The sequence below is a fragment of the Lissotriton vulgaris genome, chromosome 2_1 (assembly GCF_964263255.1).
Source record: "Lissotriton vulgaris chromosome 2_1, aLisVul1.2, whole genome shotgun sequence".
Classification (NCBI taxonomy): Eukaryota; Metazoa; Chordata; class Amphibia; order Caudata; family Salamandridae; genus Lissotriton; species Lissotriton vulgaris.
In genome coordinates, this window is record NC_141687.1 from 589,784,961 (window position 1) to 589,804,297 (window position 19,337).

At 45.3% G+C, this 19,337-nt stretch overlaps 1 protein-coding gene across 2 annotated transcripts in view; it reads right to left on the reverse strand.

Moving 5' to 3' along the window:
• The window catches only part of LOC147730801 (E3 ubiquitin-protein ligase TRIM56-like), an 86,268-nt gene that overhangs the window by 42,320 nt on the left and 24,611 nt on the right, over nucleotides 1-19,337 (reverse strand). Inside the window, exon 1 of one of the 2 annotated variants that reach the window (XM_086955623.1) lies at nucleotides 3,435-3,471. The exons of the other annotated variant lie outside the window; for it this stretch is intronic. The gene's annotated coding sequence lies outside the window, so the exon portion shown is untranslated. Of the gene's footprint in view, nucleotides 1-3,434; nucleotides 3,472-19,337 lie in introns of those variants that run through there. 2 annotated transcript variants of the gene reach the window in all.

Consider the following 19,337-nt stretch of genomic DNA (forward strand, 5'->3'; position numbering starts at 1 on the left):
GAGCATTTAGAGTGCACCGTTCCGACATTTTCCTGAAAATAACAGTCCGCAACATGCACAATCTCCTTTTTTGCAGCTGGGTCTTGGAACCGCCAGGCGCTAATAGGTGCAATGTTAGCCACGTTATGCCCTCCGAGGTATAAACCAATCCAGACCGGCGAGTGATCCGAGAGCACCTCGCCAAGTGCCTCACCTTCCTGACCCAAGCCGCCTGTGCCGCCGGTATCAATACATGTCTATCCTGGACAGGGACTTATGTGCAGCCGAAGCGTGAGTGTATTGAGATTCACTGGGATGTTTAAGTCTCCATCCATCAATCAGACTAGTTGTCTCCACAAAATCAGCCAACCATCTCCGGGACAGCATCAGCGCCCGTGACGGGCATCTATCGGCCTCCCCACACATGAATGCATTAAAATCCCCCCCAACGATCAGCACGCCAGCAGGCAACATCAGAAAAATCTTGCATAGGTCGTGAAAAGTATCAGTCTGAAGGGCCGGTGGAACATATACAGATAAAAGGGTAAACGTCCGCCCCTCCCACAAACCCGAGATCCCAGCATATCTACCCCTATTATCGGTCCATGTGGCCTGGATGGCTAGCGGGAAGGAGTTCTTAAGCAAGATCCCTACTCCTCTAGACCCAGATGTAAAACCAGAATGTACCACCATTTTATAACCCCCTCTTTGGAGTGCCTTGCATCGCTTTCCCTTGAGCTGAGTCTCCTGTAACAACACCACATCCGGGGAGTGTCTAAGGATCAGCTGGCTAACCATACCTCTCTTGATCTTGTCCCCAAGTCCATTCACATTCCAACTCAGTACGGAGATCCCAATCACCCTTTTATTGGAGGACATCATTACACCAAGAAGTTACAAGATCGACTGTCGATACCCAGTGTGAAATAAAAAGACAGACAATAAAAACCCAACATACCAAAAACGCCCCCACCATCTACCCTCCCTGCACCCCTGCCTACAGCTTTCGCTCATCCCAACTAGCAGTGTGCCTGTCTCCCCAACTACACCACAAAAATCTAAAAGTAGAAAATAGAGGAGGGCCTACGGACTTGCTCCCCCCCAACTCTTTGTGGATATACCCGCATCATAGAATAACACAATGACATATGAACACAAATCTGCTGGCAATACAAGCATTAGCCCCCACTGGAACATTCCCAAAAAACATTATTCAATAATCCCCTGTTGGCCTCACGCTGCACCAAGTCATTGTTCTTCTGCTTCCCCCTGATCGAGGGACTCAGAGTCCGACCGTTAATGGTATCCAGCCAGTCCGCCGCAACTTCAGGATTATCGAAAAACCAGGTCTTCTCATCCAGTTCCACGCGCAGGCGGGCAGGAAACATCATTACATACCTCATGCCCCTGTTCCTCAGCTTCTTCTCGATCGACAGGAACCACTGCCTTTGCTTCTGGACCGCCTGAGTGAAGTCCGGAAGAGAACAGGAGCGTAGCATTCTCAAACTCCAAAGGGTCCGCCGCACGGGCCACTTGCAGGATGGCGTCCCAGTCTCGGAAGTTGAGGACACGTGCAATAATCTGTCTAGGATTTGCCCCAACCCGGGGTCTGCCACCCGGCTCCATGTGAGCGCGCTCCACAGTGAAAAGCTTACTGAGGCCCTTGGGTTTGAGATGATTAAGGATAAGGTTCTAGATTAATAGATCTGTGGCCTGCCCCTCAGCCTTCTCCGGGACTCCCAGGATGCAAACATTGTTGCGTCGGGCCCTCCCTTCATACTCATCGAGCCGACGATCCGTGGACTCCCTCGAGGCCTTAAGATCACGCACCTCCTGCTGCAACTGTTTCACATTGTCAATAAGGCTTGTCGTTTTCACTTCCAGCGTTTCAACTTTGCCGTTCGCCTTTGAGAGGTCCGCCCTGATCAGCCCCATTTCTATCGAAACGGTATCCAGTTTGGTGTCAAGAGTCAGCCGAATGACATGCTGATGTCATATGGCATGGAACTTTGGGGGATAATTACAACTGAAGTGGCGGAGAGAGGCGTTAGCCATCATGGCTTAACGCCTCACTGTGCCATTTCCGAAATGCAAGGCTGCACCATATTCACGAGCAGTGTATCGCCAGTGTATCGCCAATACAGGCAACCTTGCACCATAGTGCAAGGGTGTCTGCATGTTACCCGTCCTGTACATAAACAATCTTTCAATGCCATTTTGTCACTTCTATGTGTGCTGCTTAATGCAGAACACATCACAGGCACAAAACGTAATTTTTTTAAAAGATTATTTATGTGCAGGAAAGGGGACTTCCTGTACATTAACAATCCTAGGCTTGTTGCTTCCTTGTGGAAAAAGCAAAAACAAGGAGAAATAGAGTATTTCTCCTCGTTTCGCCAACTTAATTCCCTGGAATGCCCACCGCAATACTCACTGCCCACTCCTTTCACACTAAGCATAGCGTGAAAGGGTGCCTTATTTACAAGGCAGTGTTAAGACACGACAAGTGGTGATAGGGGCTTGTAAATATGCCTTCAGTGTTTCCAGAATATATTGAAGTTAGGAGGCGGACAGGTTAGTAGGAAAAAAAGTCATTTGTGCAATCATAAGCAACAGATAGAAGATCATGTCTAAGTTAATACTGCAAGTTATCTTTCTTTAGTGTCATCTTAAAATGCATAATATTCATCCTTGTGGATCTGTATTCTAGACAGTGTCGCTACCAAGCTAACAGGTTGGACTGAAAATATGGGTACAAACAAAAAAAAGGGGTAGAACATTTTATTGGAGAAAAAAAACTCAGAAACCTAATTTTAAAGTGGGTCCTGTCTACTCTGGTGGTAGTAAGACATAATGTAACCAGAACCAGTACAAATGTTTCAGTTGAAAGTTTTTCTACTGTGTTTTGTACCCCATGTCTGTAAGATTAAAAGTCCTATGTGTTGTATAAATATATTTTTGTGTTACATTTTTGTAGCTCATTGTGATCATATACATTACTTCAAAAGGTGGTAATTTGTTAGGTCCAAAAACAGAAGGATATTCTGAAGACAGTATGTCCCAAGGTATTTAATCACTTAATCCATCCACATCCGTGTGCAATTTGAAGTCCCAGTGTTGTTCCTTTTTCAATCATCTTACTTATAAGTTTGGTCAATATGTATTTTCTCCAGGATGTCATGTTGTTGTGGGTATGCCTTTTCTCTATGTAATGATTAGTTCGTTTTGTAGCTGTTCTTTGGCATCTAATCATGATTCGATGATTCGATGTTCATTTATCCTAATTTTGATTTGTCTCGTGGTCATGCCTATATATTTCAACTTGCACAGATATTGTCTTAGGTGTTCACAGTTGCTTGTGGCTCCGTCGAGGCCACTTGTGGGATAGACCAAGACCTTTAGTAGGGTCAGTCAGGTGACAGATGTTGCAATCACCACACAGGTAATGTACTTACATTTTTGGAAGACCCCACAGGGTGTTGACTGTTGCTGTTTAGCATTTCATTTTTGGTCCTGTATGGATCAATACGTCTCGGCGATTGCTGGAACAAGTAAAGGCAAATTGTGGTTTTTCCAAATTAGGATTCTCGATGTTCAGTATCTGACATTTTTTATTTATCATCGTTTTCATATCATTCTACTTGGGAGGATGGGTGGCTACGCAAATCATTCACTCATTGAGAGATTTTGTAACCATTTCAAATAGTGCATCTCTGTTCCTTTTGCAACTTTTTTTGCATTGTGGATGATCTTAATAATATAATAAATACATTTGTAAAGCGCAAAGTTACTTCTACTAAAGTGCCCCAGCATTGAGGGCTAGCTCCCAGAGAGCGAAAGATACAGCAGCTAATGAACAAGACAAACAGGTCGACCTGAACAGCCAAGTTTTTAAGTTTTTGTAGAACAAGGATTCAGTTTTTGCCAGTCTTATTTGACACAAACAAGCTCACTTTACAGTGGGGATGCAAGCCCTCAAGGCCCCAGCAAATCTATGATTCCTTGTAGGAGAGTAAAGCTTAATGAAAGGCGCAAGTAGCAAGGACCCTTGTTCATAAAGATCCTGTAGCAATCGCACAGGGCTTTAAAAAATAGTCTCTTCTTCAGGAGTAGCCAATATATTTTTGAGAGCGCAGATCCCATGGAAGCCCCTCTATGAAGGTTCAGGAGCAGATGGGCTGCCACATTCTGCAGATGCTGAAGTCTCATCAGCTGAGATTGTGAGACTCCCAAGTACAAAGCATTGCAGTAGTCCAGCCAGTAGGTGACCAGGGCCTATACCACTGTTTTCCTGGCATATCCGGGAAGAAGGATGAGGATTTTTTAAACAGTTTTTAAAATCTCAAAGCACTTGCCGCCAAAGCCGTTATATGGCTATCAAAGGTAAGCTTTGCATCGAACCATATGCCCAAGTGCTTAACCATAGGCTTTGGGGCAGGCAAAGGTCCGAGCAAATATATCAGGCAGAGGACCAAATCTAAGGCTGCTTGCCTAGGATAAGTACCTCTGTTTTCCCAGCATTTAGTTTGAGACAACTGTAATCCACCCAATCAATCAATCAATCAATCACTGCATTTATAAAGTGCGCTACATACCCGTGAGGGTCTCAAGGCGCTGGGGGAGGGGGGCTGCTACTGAACGAAGAGCCAGGTCTTGAGGAGTTTTCTGAAGGCCAGCAGGTCCCGAGTCTGTCATAGGCTGGTGGGGAGAGCGTTCCAGGTCTTGGCGGCGACGTAGGAGAAGGATCTGCCGCCGTCAGTGGTTTTCCGGATACGAGAAACTGTGGCGAGAGCAAGGTTGGCTGAGCGGAGGTTTTGGGTGGGGGTGTGGAAGCTGAGTCGGTTGTTGAGATATGTAGGTCCGGTGTTGTGTAGGGCTTTGTGTGCGTGGATGAGGAGTTTGAAGGTGATCCTCTTGTTGACGGGGAGCCAGTGCAGGCCTCTCAGGTGGGGTGTGATGTGGCTGCGTCGGGGGACGTTGAGGATCAGTCGTGCCGAGGTGTTCTGGATTCTTTGTAGTCATCTCAGGAGCTTGGTTGTTGTTCCCGAGTAGAGGGCGTTCCCGTAGTCTAGTCTGCTGGTGATGAGGGCCTGGGTGGGGGTTTTTCTCGTGTCGGGAGGGATCCATTTAAAGATCCTGCGGAGCATGCGTAGGGTGTTGAAGCAGGATGCGGAGACGGCGTTGACTTGCCTGGTCATGGAGAGGGTTGAGTCGAGGATGACCCCCAGGTTGCGTGCGTGGTCTGTGGCTGTGCCTAGTGATGTGGGCCACCAAGAGTCGTCCCAGGCTGATGGGGTGGGTCCAAGAATGAGGACCTCCGTCTTGTCCGAGTTCAGCTTCAGTCTGCTGTCCTTCATCCAGTTGGCTACGGTCTTTATTCCTCTGTGGAGGTTGGTTTTGGCGATGTGGGAGTCTTCGGTGAGGGATATGATCAGCTGGGTGTCGTCAGCGTAGGAGATGATGTTGAGGTTATGTTGTCGTGCGACGTGGGCGAGCGGTGCCATGTAGATATTGAACAGCGTCAGGCTGAGGGAGGATCCTTGTGGGACGCTGCAGATGATCTCAGTGGATTTCGAGCGGAAGGGTGGGAGGCGGACGATCTGGGTTCTGCCGGAGAGGAAGGATGTGGTCCAGGCCAGTGCCTTCTCTTGAATTCCGGCATCATGGAGGCGTGCTGATAGGGTGCAGTGGCAGACTGTGTCAAAGGCTGCTGATAGGTCCAGGAGGATGAGGGCGGCTGTTTCTCCTTTGTCCATCAGGATCCTGATGTCGTGGGTGGCGGCGATGAGGGCGGTCTTGGTGCTGTGGTTGCTGCGAAACCCGGATGGTTGTGCTGGCTTTGTTGAAGACGTGGTGAGTGCAGGGGTCAGATGGGGATCCGGAGTGGATGGAGTTCATGGTTTTGATGGTGTCTTCATCGCTGACGTTTGACCTGGTGGTCAGGCGGCTGGTGCGGGTGGTGGTCGCAGGGGTGGTGGACTCAGTGGTGGGTGCGGGGGTGTCAGAGTTGAAGCTGTCGTGGATGTCGGTGATCTTTCGGTGAAAGAAGGTGGCCAGGGAGTCGCACAGGTCTTGTGATGGTGGTATGTCGTTGGTTTTGGAGCTGGGGTTGGAGAGTTCTTTCACGAGCCTGAAGAGCTCTTTGGTGTTGTGTGCGTTGTTGTCTAAGCGGTCCTTGAAGGCGGTCCTCTTGGCGGCCCTAATGAGTTGGTGGTGTCTGCGGGTGGCGCTCTTGTGGGCTGTGTGGCTGTCAGGTATTTGGTTGTGGAGCTATTTCTTCTCCAGCTTCCGACAGGTTTGCTTGGAGATCCGGAGGTCTTCGGTGAACCAGGCGGCTTTCTTGTTGGTGTGGTTGGTTGTGGAGGTCTTGAGAGGGGCGAGGGTGTCGGCGCAGTTGTTGATCCACTGTTTGAGGTTGGTCGTGACGGTTTCTGGGTCCGTGGGGTCGGCGGGTGGTCTCAGGGCGAGGGTGGAAGTCAGTTGGTCCTTGGTGACCTTGCCCCAGCACCGGCGTGGCAACTGTTGGATGCGGTGGTGTGTGGCGGGTTTCCTGAAGGTGAAGTGGACGCATCTGTGGTCGGTCCAGTGGGGTTTGGTGGTGTGGTTGAAGGAGACATGGGGCTGGTGGAGAAGATGGGGTCCAGCGTGTGTCCAGCGGCATGGGTGGGTGTCGTCACGAGCTGTTGGAGTCCGAGGTTGGCGATCAGGGCGGTGGAGTTGGCATCATTGTTGTTCTCGAGGTGGAAGTTCAGGTCCCCGAGGAGGATGTAGTCGTGGAGGCGAGGGCGTGGGTGCTGATGAGGTCGGCTAAGGTGTCGCTGAACTGTGGTCGTGGTCCGGGAGGTCTGTAGATGAGTGTTCATCTGAGGGTGGTGTTGGGGTCGGTTTGGATCTGGTGCATGTGCTCGGCGGAGGTGAGGGTGTCGTCGGTGTTGGTCGAAATTCTGATGGTGTCTTTGTGGATGATGGCGATTCCCCCTCCCACTCCGTTGGTGCGGTCTCTGCGGGAGATCTTGTAGCCCTGTGGGATGGCTATGGCGATCTCTGGTGCTGAGGCGGCGTTCAGCCAGGTCTCCGTCAGGAAGGCGACGTCGGGGGCAGTAGAGTCTAGGAGGTCCCAGAGTTCAATGGCATGTTTGCGAGCGGAGCGAGTGTTGAGGAGGATGCAGCGGAGGTGGTTGCGTTCTCTGGTTGGTGGTTTGGTGGGCTGGATGCTGGTGAATCTGCAGTTCCGGCAGGGGAAGGGCCCTTGGGTACACTTCGGGGTGGCCTGGTAGCAGGGGTGGTCTCGTTCGGTGTTGAGTGCATGGAGAGTGCTGGAGTCGTAGTGCAGCCCGGCATTGCGGGGGGCGCGGGGTCCAGGGGTTCTGGTGCTGGGTGCGGTCCAGGCGCGGACGGGCGCAGACGGGCTTGCCTTTGGTGCGCTGCTGCTGCGCAGTCTCCATAAGAGGCGAAGTGGGAGGGAAGGGCAGCTGGGAGGCGGGAGCGGGGCGGCCAATGGGCGAGGGCAGGGGATACAGAAAGGAAAAAAGGGGGGCGGGGACGTGGGGAGCGGGGGGGCACAGAGGGCAGGGGCGCAAAAGGAGCACCTAAAAAATACAGTAAACAATAACAAGCAACCGGGATAAAAGCACAGCAAAAGAAAAGGTAGGCAGTGCCAGGGGCACACCAGCTGCGAACCTCGGCAGCACTCGGGCACTCAGGGGAGTCATGCGGTGTGTGGGGTGACCTGGGGTCAGGTCACACTCACCTTCGCCGCGCGGCCTCCATAAAAGGCAAGTGGGAGGGAGGGCCAGCTGGGAGGCAGGAGCGGGGCAGCCAATGGGCGAGGGCAGGGGATACAGAACGGAAAAAAGGGGGCGGGCCGCGGGGGAGCAGCGGCAGGAAGCGGGGAGTGGGGGGGCCACAGAGGGCAGGGGCGCAAAAGGAGCGCCTAAAAAATACAGTAAACAATAACAAGCTACAGGGACAAAAGCACAGCAAAAGAAAAAGGTAGGCAGTGCCAGGGGCACACCAGCGGCGAACCTCGGCAGCACTCGGGCACTCAGGGGAGTCGTGTGGCGTGACCTGGGGTCAGGTCACACTCACCTTCACCGTGCTGCCTCCATAAGAGGCCAAGTCGGAGGGAGGGGCAGCTTGGAGGCGGGAGCAGGGCGGCCAATGGGTGAGGGCAGGGGATACAGAAAGGAAAAAAGGGGGTGGGGCCGTGGGGGAGCAGCGGCCTGGAGCGGGGGGCACAGAGGGCAGGGGCGCAAAAGGAGCGCCTAATAAATATAAAAAAACAATAAGAAGCTACAGGGACAAAAGCACAGCAAAAGAAAAGGTAGGCAGTGCCAGGGGCACACCAGCGGCGAACCTCGGCAGCACTCGGGCACTCAGGGGAGTCGTGCGGTGTGGGGGGTGACCCACTAACCACTCTCAGTGAAGCAGCTATGTTGACTACATTCTGTGAGAGGGTGATGATCAGCTGAGTATCATCTGCGTACGATATTATGTTAAAACCGTAATTCTTGATGATATCTGCCATGGGATACATAAACAGATAAATAAAGTAGGGATCAGAGAACAGCCATAAGGCACCCCCTGATGTATCAGAAAAACCTGAGAGTGAAAAGGTTTTTGTGACACCTGAAAGTTGCGGATCTGCTGAAAAGAAGGAAACAACTGCAAGGCATTTTGACTGACACCGCAGCTCCACAGTCATTTAAGTAAAAGGCCATGTGATACGGTGTTGAATGCCGCGCTGAGGTCCAGCAACAGCAGCGCTGTAATGTCAATGTCATCACTGCCAAGAATTTGGCGGATGGACTCATAGGCAAGCAATAATACAGACTCTATGCTATGGAGGGGGTGGAAGCTCGATTGTGTTCTGAGGAGAAGCTCCTTAACCTCAATAAAGATAGAAAGTTGTTGGTTAACATTTTGATTGACTATTGGGAGGCTTGGAGCCGTGTGCATCCTGCTACCTGCCCTGGAAGCGGGGAAGAGGACCGAGAGGAGGCGGCAGCGGTGGGCAGGCAAGTGTGTATTTACCCCTGCGTCCTGCCCCCCCACCATCTTCAAAAACCATCCACCACTGCTCCTGCTGCTTCCCCACCTTCGTAATTCCGTTCTCCGGGTTGCTGCACAATCTGGATTGTCTTTCCCTAACTCGGATCAGTAAACAAAAAGAAAAAAAAAAGGTTCTGTAATTTTGTAGACACATGCATGCTTGGTGATCGTGCCTACAAAATGATGCAGCCAGCAGCGTATCCTTTTTTTCCCCTGTGTATTACAGATGCTGTGCAGCATGGCAAAACTATATGCAAAGTCAATAGGTCCCAAAGAAGAGACCTAGTGACTTTGCCAGTGCTTGTGACTAACCCCTGGGAGAGGAGCCTTCCAGTCCCCTCAGGTAAAATCACGGCAGTTCTCTATAACTGTGTTCTTTACTTATATGTACTTCTGTGTTGCATGTATCTTCTCACATTAAACAGTGGGGTGTGAATAGTGTTCTTTCCTAAGGACTTGTTGACTGCTGCATGAAATGGAGACCCATTAAACTTTTAACTCATACTTGCAGACATGACATCCTTCCGGTAGATCCCATTCCGCAGCGCTGTAACCCTTAAGGTAAATTCAGAGAATACACATTTATGTCCTGTTAAACCGAGCTCTGCTTGGGAACAAAGAACAGATGGCAATAAGGTGTTTGCTGGTGTGATAGTTCTGCTTGAAGATAAACTATCCTTGTCTGAAGTGTTAGACCTATCCCTCTCCTTTTCACTAGGATCATCCAGGACTTCCACCTTTTGTTCTGCGCGGAACTCTCTCTGGAAACGGGAAAAACCCCAATTGGTATAGCTGGCAGGTCTCACCTACAATGTAGACAACAAAGACTAAGGTGCACTTATGAATGACTTTACTTATACACTGCAGCAGGTGGTGCCGCAGGGCTCAAGCCCTACCTTGTTCAATCTTTACTTGAGCTCCCTAGATGACATCAGTCTGTCTAAACTGGCTGCGTGTGTGTCTCAAGCTTGGGGAAGCAGCCATCTATCTGGCCCCATTCTTTGTGGCTGGATTCACTAGGGCCACTAACTGACCCTAAGCTGTAAGTTAACAACCTCAGCATCTTGTTTGATGCTGGACTCCTATTTGACAGTCAGATTACTAAGCTAACAGGGAAATGTTTTGGAATTCGGAAGACCCTGAAAAAGATCCTGGGACTCCTTCCAGAGGCCGCAAGAACGTCTGCAGTCCAGGTATTGGTAATGTCCAGGCTGAATAACTGCAATGTGCTATACCTGGGAGTCACACAATCTAGACTGGTGAGACTACAGAAAGTACAGAATGCGGCAGCTTGGCTGATCCTTATCCTCCTTAGGTGCTCAGCTTCGGCTCGAGCTCTTCTCATACCGCAATGGCTGCCTGTGGGTAAGAGAGTGTCTTTTAAAGCTATGTGCTTCTGCACTGCATTATGAATGGAAAAGGATATGGTTATCTGCACCCTCTTGTCAAACTGTACGTACCCGGCAAAAGTCTTAGGTCTGCAGGAACTTCTTTAGCCGCAATCCCTACTGTAAATAAAGCACCCATGGGAGGCTGCTATTTTAGCCTGTTAATCTACAAAATGTGGAACATCCTGCCTCTGGCACTTAGACAGGAAAAGTCTGAACTGTATTTCTGTAAGAAATGCAGAACTTGGTTATTCAGACAGTCGTAATGGCTAGGTGTCTTGGATGTCTGCAAACCTGAGAATGAATTCTTAGCATGAGGACACTTCAGTTTGAACTAACCTGCTGCTTTATAAATTACTTAACATAACATAACAGGGTGGCAGTGAGTCATTCAAAAACCATAAGGGTCTTGCAATACGCTATCCAGAACCAATCAATTGAAAGACATCTGCTATTCAGGTGGCAAAAGGTCCTTCCCAAGTGTCATGACTAAAGATTGTCTTGACCCTGCCTGTATAACTCACTACTAATCCAGGAGCATATATTGCCCCTGGGAACATGTTTCTTCTTTAATTTTTTGTTTCTTACTTTTTGTCCTCTGCTTCAAGGTAGGCATGTGGTATTTTCATAGCAGGAACCCAAGCAAAAGGCAGCAGAGCGCTGATCTTCTGAAGATGGTGAACCGATTAGCCAAGGATGGTCACCTTGAATTCTGAACAGTTATAACCTTAGTTCTACAACGTAGGGTTACGGTGACTGAAGTCAGTATGACAGGTCCTGAATGTGCCTACTACCTAAAAGGTTTGACTGCAACCATCACTTCACAAGATATTGTGCCCTAAAGTAAGATGCTGCAGGAGTCCACCCCATTATGATATGTCCAACACCAGTAATGCTGGCCTTCCTCAGTCAGTCAGTCAGTAAGTCAGTCAAAAAGATTGTTTATTTAGACCTTAGGTCCTTAAACATATACAAACATAACAATCTTCCATTTAAAAACCATCTCAAGCAGTAAACTATATAACAACCGTTAAAAACTCAGATTCCATTAAAAGATCTTCTAAGAATATAATCTATATAGCAATGATTTAAATTCCAAGTACCATTTATAAAAACTGATGTACATTTATTCAAATCAATACCAGTGATAAAACATCAGCTCTACTCATTTTTAAAAACGGTTTTAACCTCAAGCATAAACTTCCCTATTTGACAAGCTACATCTAGTGAGTGCATTTCAGTTATCAAGTCTGGTACCTGCACATGATTCCTAACCTCATATTTTAGGAAGATTGGCCGTAGACACAGTATTCATGCATCAGGAACTTTTAGACAATCTAGTAAAATGTGCAAAATATTGCATTTTGTGGCTAGGTTACAGGTAAATTTCCCTTTGTGGTCTGTCATGGCCCTTTTAATCGTATCATTCACGTAACATGGATTGATTCCAATCCTTATCTTTAACAGTTCTTTCCTAAACCGATTGGGAAGTATATCCATATATAGGAAATGTTGACCGTTTTGCCATGACTTAATCATAAAGCATACAGATCTTTTCCTTTCCAAGTATTGTCTATCCTGGTCCCATGATATTTCTTTCCCTAATATCCTAAGTTCCTTCTTGTTTATGGTAGGATGAAAATTCTGCTGGCACACGTCAACCTTCAATTTCCTACATGCCATAGCAACCCTTTCTCTGACTCCCTTTGCCGACTTCCTTTCACCCTGAAGGATTTCAAATGTATACCAATAAGATACTTTTTGATCTTCTTCACAGCCCAGACGTTGCCAGTATCTTATTAGTGCCATACTTGTCATTTTCTCCCATGATACCATTGCGGTTTCTGATCTTATTGCCTGGATCATGGGTGCGGTCAACTATTTTTTTATGCATTTTCCCTTCTTCAGCATCCACCTTACTCTTACCACTTAAAAATAGCAATTCAGCACCATATAACAACTGAGGAGGTACCATAGCCATGTAAGCTTTCAGACCTGGTCTATTCGTCATTTCTCCATAGGTGTTATTACATTTTTTCAGGCAACTAACCAAGGAGAGGGCCCGAATTCTCAATGCATCCAGGTGTTTTCTCCACTTAATAGATTTCTCAAACCAGATTCGTAGGTATTTGTACTCCTTAACTACCTCCAGTTTTATGGAGCTTAGAAGCCAGCTGAAAATCTTCCTCTTTGTGCTAAAACTCTGAATGTTAGTTTTTTACCAAGTTTACTGTAAACTTCTTACAAATACAGTATTCACCAAACACTTTGAGCTTTCCTTGCAGACCTATCTCTGTTTAGTCCATAGTCACCAAGTCGTCCCCATAGAGTAAGCATGCAATATGTTTCCCATCTATTTTTGGGGTGGCACCCTGCACCGTTCTCAGAAAGGCTGGTAAATCTCCTATAAATAAGGAGTAAAGCAACGGGGCCAAGACACAACCCTTTTACAATCAATATCTTCTGTGACAATGTTCCCTCAGTGTCCAGAATAACCTGGGCGTAATTCTGGCTGTGTAGCCCTTGCATTATGGACAGTAGACCCTTATGGATATCCAGGTCACTTATCATCTCCCATAGCCTTTCTGGTTCTTCCAGGCCTCCTGTTTGCACATGAGTTTTGAAAAGCAGTTAAAGATGATCTCCCTTTGAACTGTTTCCAACACACCCAATTCACTGAATGCTGAACACTTGTTGGCACTGCTAAATGGGCACTGAATCTTTGTATTGGGACAGATTTTTTGGCATCAGGAAGCACAGTTCCAGTAGGATGGGAATCTTGAACCTCATTTTGATTGTGTGTTTTGAGTGTTTAAACAATCTTGGGCTTTAGATTGCTTACACATTCACACCGACGTGGGCTTCAACGAATTGAATTATCCCTCCTTCCACCTACTGCAGCTTAGAAATGAGAAGAAAGGACCATGTTAAATAAAAAACACTTCAATAGTAAAGACCTAATTATTGAGGGCTTGCCAGCTTGCAGCTAGAGACCGGCAATCTCCAGGTGCTAGGTGATGGAATTGGTGCAGCGCAAAACTTCCCACTCTTTACACAGCGCTACAACGAGAATGATATCCGACACTCGAAAAGAACGTGCACCTTGCACAAAAGTCTTATGTGACACAATAAGTTATGCTGACAACACTATTACAGAATGCTTCTACTAAAGAAATGATTCTGATGTTTAATTTAGGAACCATCCTCAATGAACAGACATGCATTTGATATGGATTATTTTTTTTTATTATTATTTTTTTTTTATTAGCAACACAAGAATCAACAGTATACAAAAATGAGTCAAATTAAAAGAAATAATCTAGACGTCTACAAGGTTAACGTTAGGTTGGCATTAGATCATTTGACAAATATCTTGTTAAATCCAAACAAAATATATACATGTATCTTGACACATATAAAACAGAAGACAGTAATGATCTAAATTAAACATGATTTTTTTTTAAACTAAAATATGAGAGACCTCCAGATCTTATTGAATTTAGCTAGAGATTTAGTACCCCTAAGCCTGGCCAGCGCTAATTCCATACTATGAATTTCATTAAGGAGAGACCACCATTCCGTTATATGTGTGGGTTTAGGGGAGATCCAAGCGCGAGCAATTATAAGTCAAGCACAAGTTACCATAATAGTAAATAAGGATTTGTGTTGGATATTCCTACCATTAGTGTCTAACATAACTAGCGCAGAATTTAAGGGGGGTATATTCCCTAATTTCAGTGTTATTATAGTCTGAAAAGATGTCCAAAAGTTTAGGGCAGGTGTAAAATATGTGCACCAAATCTGCTGCAACCAACGCACATTTGGGGCACTTAGTTCGTTCACTATATATGCTATTCGAGGCCCATTTGGTTATTCTTTCTGGGGTGTGGTAAAGCATACAGGTTATTTTGAATTGCAGCAATTTTAAACTTGACGATGAGACCAAATTATTGATATTACGTAGAGATGAGCTTATTACAGCCGGAGTAATATTGGTCCCTAACATCCTGCTCCACTTCTCTGATATTATATTGCAGTCTATGTTTCTATAAGTGTTGAGAGATTTATAACAACTACTAATTAATGATTTAGTTTCCTGTGAATAGAAATTATCCCATATGCTTGAATCGGAAATATTCTTTAGTTTCATTTTTCGAGAAAAAAAGTCAAATAGCTGCAGGTACTTGAACTTCGTAGAGTCAGGGATATTATATAGTATTTTAAGTGTTTCAAAACTTAGGAGCCCTTGTGCTCCGTACAAATCCCCTAACTTTTTTATTCCATGTGTTCCCCATATGTTAGTTAATCCATCGTTAAATATTCCCGGTAAGCCGGGGTTTCCCCACAAAATCAAATTAGGATGGAAAAAATTCACGTTACAGAAGGCCTGGATATTACGCCAAATTTTAACTAGATCCCTCGCTATCTTAAAACGAACTCTTTTGTAATAGTTGGGGTCATTAATTCTCCATAAGAACATTTTTGCATTTAGATTAAACATAAATGTAAGGAAATAAGGTTGCTTTTCTGTACCTTCAGAGTTAATTAAGTATCGTAAGCGTCCAAAGAATGCTGCCCAGAAGTACAACTTAAAGTCCGGGAAGTTCAACCCTCCCATATCGATAGCGCCTTTTAATAGTGTCATCAATCTGCGTGCTTTGCGATATCCCCAAATGAAACTACTGAATACCCCGTCTAATTTTTTAAAAAAGGAATTGCATAATGCCAAGGGAATAGAACGAAAAAAGTACAGAAATTTAGGTAGAATTATCATACGAATCAAGTTGATTCTGCCAATGATATTTAAAGAAAGTTTATGCCATTTTTTTAGCAAAATTATAGTATTTTTAACTAGGTCATCGTAATTTAGTTTAATTAGATCCTTGATATTTGCAGATAGTTTAACCCCTAAGTAAGTAGCTGCCGAACACAGTCCAATAGTTAGTCCTTCTGGTTTGTAATTAGAAATTATTTGGGTTTTGTTTAGATTTAATTTATAGCCAGAGACGTCCCCAAATCTATTGGCTTCTAGTATGATGCCCTGCATCGCCTCACCGATATCCGTTGAATATATGGCGTCGTCGTCAGCGTAAGCTGTAAGATTCAATAAGTGAGGACAGAACTTAAAAGGGATAATAAGTGGTTGTATTCGTAAAGCGTAAAGAAATGGTTCTATTGATAAGGCAAATAAGAGAGGTGATAGGGGGCATCCCTGGCGGGTTCCCCGAGCAATAGTAAGCGAAGCTGATAATAGACCAGCATAGCTGATCCTAGCCATGGGATTATCATACAATGACTGTATCCAGTTCAGAAATGTGCCCCCAAAACCAAGACCAGTCATAACTAGCCACAGGTAATCCCACCCCACTCGGTCAAAAGCCTTTTCTGCGTCGAGCATAATCATACCGAGTGGGGTGGATTCCTTTTCAGCAATATCAAAGGCTGTGACAGCCAGATTGATATGTGCGGTGGTATCCCTACCAATTACAAACCCATGTTGATTTGGGCTTACTATTTTCGGTATTATCGGGGCTAATCGAGTGGCTAACACTTTAGCAAATATTTTAGCATCCGCGTTAATTAGCGAGATGGGGCGGTACGAACCGCATTGATCAGGGCTACCTTGTTTTCCCCAATATAATTAATAACTTGGGAGAGAAGAGGTATAAGTTCCTCGACACACCCCTTATAGATTTCTAGTGGGATCGTATCTTCTCCGCATGCCTTTCCAGCTGGTAAGGAAGAGATGGCCTTTCTTATTTCACATGGGCTAATAGGATTAGATAGTTGTTCCAACTCAAGGGAGTCAGGTTTCTCCTGAAAATCGTCCAAATATTTCTGAATATCCACCTCTGTCGGTTGTTTTTCTGGAGTGTATAGTTTTTTATAGAATGCAGCGAAATGTTCTGGAATTTGATTGGGTTGATCAATTATATTATTATTAGGGCCCTTTAAATTCTTGATCAGAGTATTAGCTCGTTCATCAGCTATTTTATAGGCTAATAACTTTCCGACTTTATCGCCGCTCTCATACTGTGTCACTTGAAATTTGTGTAGTTTAATGCTACTTGCATCCCAGAAGATGGTTTTTAGGGCAGATTTCAGTTGTCCTAATTGTAGTTCCAATTCTGTTATATTCGTGGTTTGTCGACGAAGAGCCTCTGCTAGTAACAGTTCAGTAGAAAGTATATCATTAACCAACGCTCTGTCCTTTTTAAACCGCTCGGAGTTTTGATGAAATAAAAATTGCTGGGTAAAGCCCCGAATACTCGCCTTACAAGAGTCCCATACCATTAAACATGTCGTGGAGTTAAGATTAATCTTGATAGAGTCTGCAATATGTAGCTTGAGTTGTGAAATAAATAAGATATTGGTGAATAAGTGCCTGGGAAATGAAAATGTTCGGGGTGTTATATAGCTCTTTTCGGTATCAAAAGTAAATAAAATAGGGTTATGATCGGAATTAATTCTGGGGCAAAGTTCGATGGTGCTATTTCTCATTACTCTATCTGATGTCCAGACCATATCGATGCGTGAGCAGAGCTTGTGAGAGGCAGAGTAATATGTAAACCCAGGTGTAGTAGGGAAGGCAGTTCGCCAGACATCTTTGATGTTATGAATGCGCCCTATTTCAAGAATAGCAGCTCGTGTTTTCCGCATTCTATAATTTACATTGCCCCTTGTAGTATCAATCTTGTAGTCCATTATGCAGTTAAAATCACCCATGATGATTAATTCGCCTGCCCACTGCAATAATTCCATATTCAACTGGTCAAAAATGTAAGCATCATCAAAATTTGACCCATAAACTATACAAAAAACATATTTAATTTTTTCCACCATTAATTGAGCGATAGCCCACCTCCCTTTTTTATCACAAACACTCTTCCCAACTTCTAGCTTAACCCGTTTATCTTTTAAAATAGCAACCCCCCTTATAGATGCATTGAATTTCGAACAAATTATCACCTCAAGCCCCATCAGCATAGGCAACATGTGTCTCAGACAGGAAAACCAAATTGGGCTTATACAGAGCTATTTCTTCCCGGACTAAACGTCTTTTCCTTTTACTATTCAAGCCAGCAACGTTCCAAGCCAAACATTTTATTCGAAGCATTTTAGAATAATTATTGAGGGCTTGCCAGCTTGCAGCTAGAGACCGGCAATCTCCAGGTGCTAGGTGATGGAATTGGTGCAGCGCAAAACTTCCCACTCTTTACACAGCGCTACAACGAGAATGATATCCGACACTCGAAAAGAACGTGCACCTTGCAAAAAAAAGTCTTATGTGACACAATAATTTATGCTGACAACACTATTACAGAATGCTTCTACTAAATAAATGATTCTGATGTTTAATTTAGGAACCATCCTCAATGAACAGACATGCATTTGATATGGATTATTTAGAAATAATCATTTGGTATAATGAAATAAATAATTTCTTCACGTTAAGGTGCTTTATTACTGACACATGGGCCATGATTTCTAAACGTGTGCTATATTGTCTGTGTAACCTTCAGGGCCCTTATTATTTTCTCTTAACCATTCTCACATGAGTACAATAGGATTGTGATGGAAACGAAAATTATTATGCATTGTATGCATTTTTGTTACATGCAGATACTTTCAATGTATTTCTTAGTCATATTAACTGTTAAGAAATGTGATCATTTTATTTTATGCTATTGCAATATGAACTAAAAGTACGAGAGAAATTATATTAGTTTGTGTACGTTGCAGACACGCATATTAAATGTGCACTCTTCATTTTATACTTAAATTGACAATTACTCTTTAGACCTGCATTTCACCATGCTGCTTTTCATAAAATCATTGTCCACTGTTTCTGCTCACACAACCTTTCTTGTAGGTATTCTCATGCATTGCTAGTTTAAAATAGATACATTTCTTGTATTAGAAATAGATAGATGGCCTCAGAAGTAGACCTTGACTGAAGTTACACGAGAACTGAAATGTCAATGATTGGACAACTGATCCCAAACAGGTATTGTGTGATGCAACTTGAAAATGTTGCAGCCCGCAACGTGAAAAACGAATGGACAATGGACCATTTATGCAATGTTGCAACTAAAGGGGTGTCTCTTCTGGACTTGTGCATTATAACTCACAGGTATCCTTGGCAGACTTCGGATTTGCCTTGAGACCCCTTCAGAATTACTGCAGAATCTCTTCTCGGAACTCTTGCGGACTTCTTTGCTGAGCCCCTTCTGCAGCACTATGCAGAACTCCCTTTAATCCATTTGCAGAGCATTACACGATTGCCCACTGCCTGGAATTTGAGAGGTTTAGACCTCAATGAACCCTTTGAACTTTGCCATAAGTGTAGCTTGACTGATGCTTATTTCCGACCCCCTCTAAAGACTCCGGACTGAACTTCTGAGATTCTAAGGCTCGTTTTTTAGGTCTTGCGACCTATCAAGGCTCGCAAGCGCATTGAGCGTAGCGAGAATTCATGTCCTCAAAACACTCGTGAAACCAAGGGTTTCGTTCGTGCGGTTTTGTTTAAGTTCACGTGAATCACGTGACGAAACAAGCACGCGCATTCACGGCCGTACAGCACATCAAAGGGCTTCGCCCAGCGTGCGCTCTGCGGCTACTCCTCCCCTAATTGAATCATGACCGGCCGCAGGCCGGCCGTACTTTCAGTTTCCTGTTCTAGTGATCTGTTCCTTCACTGTAGGTTTGTTGATATTTCTAACTGACTCGGTTGTTTCTACTTTGGGTGTACATCCACAAGTCAACATAGGCATTCATGCACTCCAAATCAGAAAATAAAACTGATCCCAGGGTTTTCAAACGCACTGCTCAGCTTCTCCTCCTTTTCAACCTGAGAGCATTCACGGCCGCACAGCACATCAGAGGGCTTCGCCCAGAGTGCGCTCTGCGGCTTCTCCT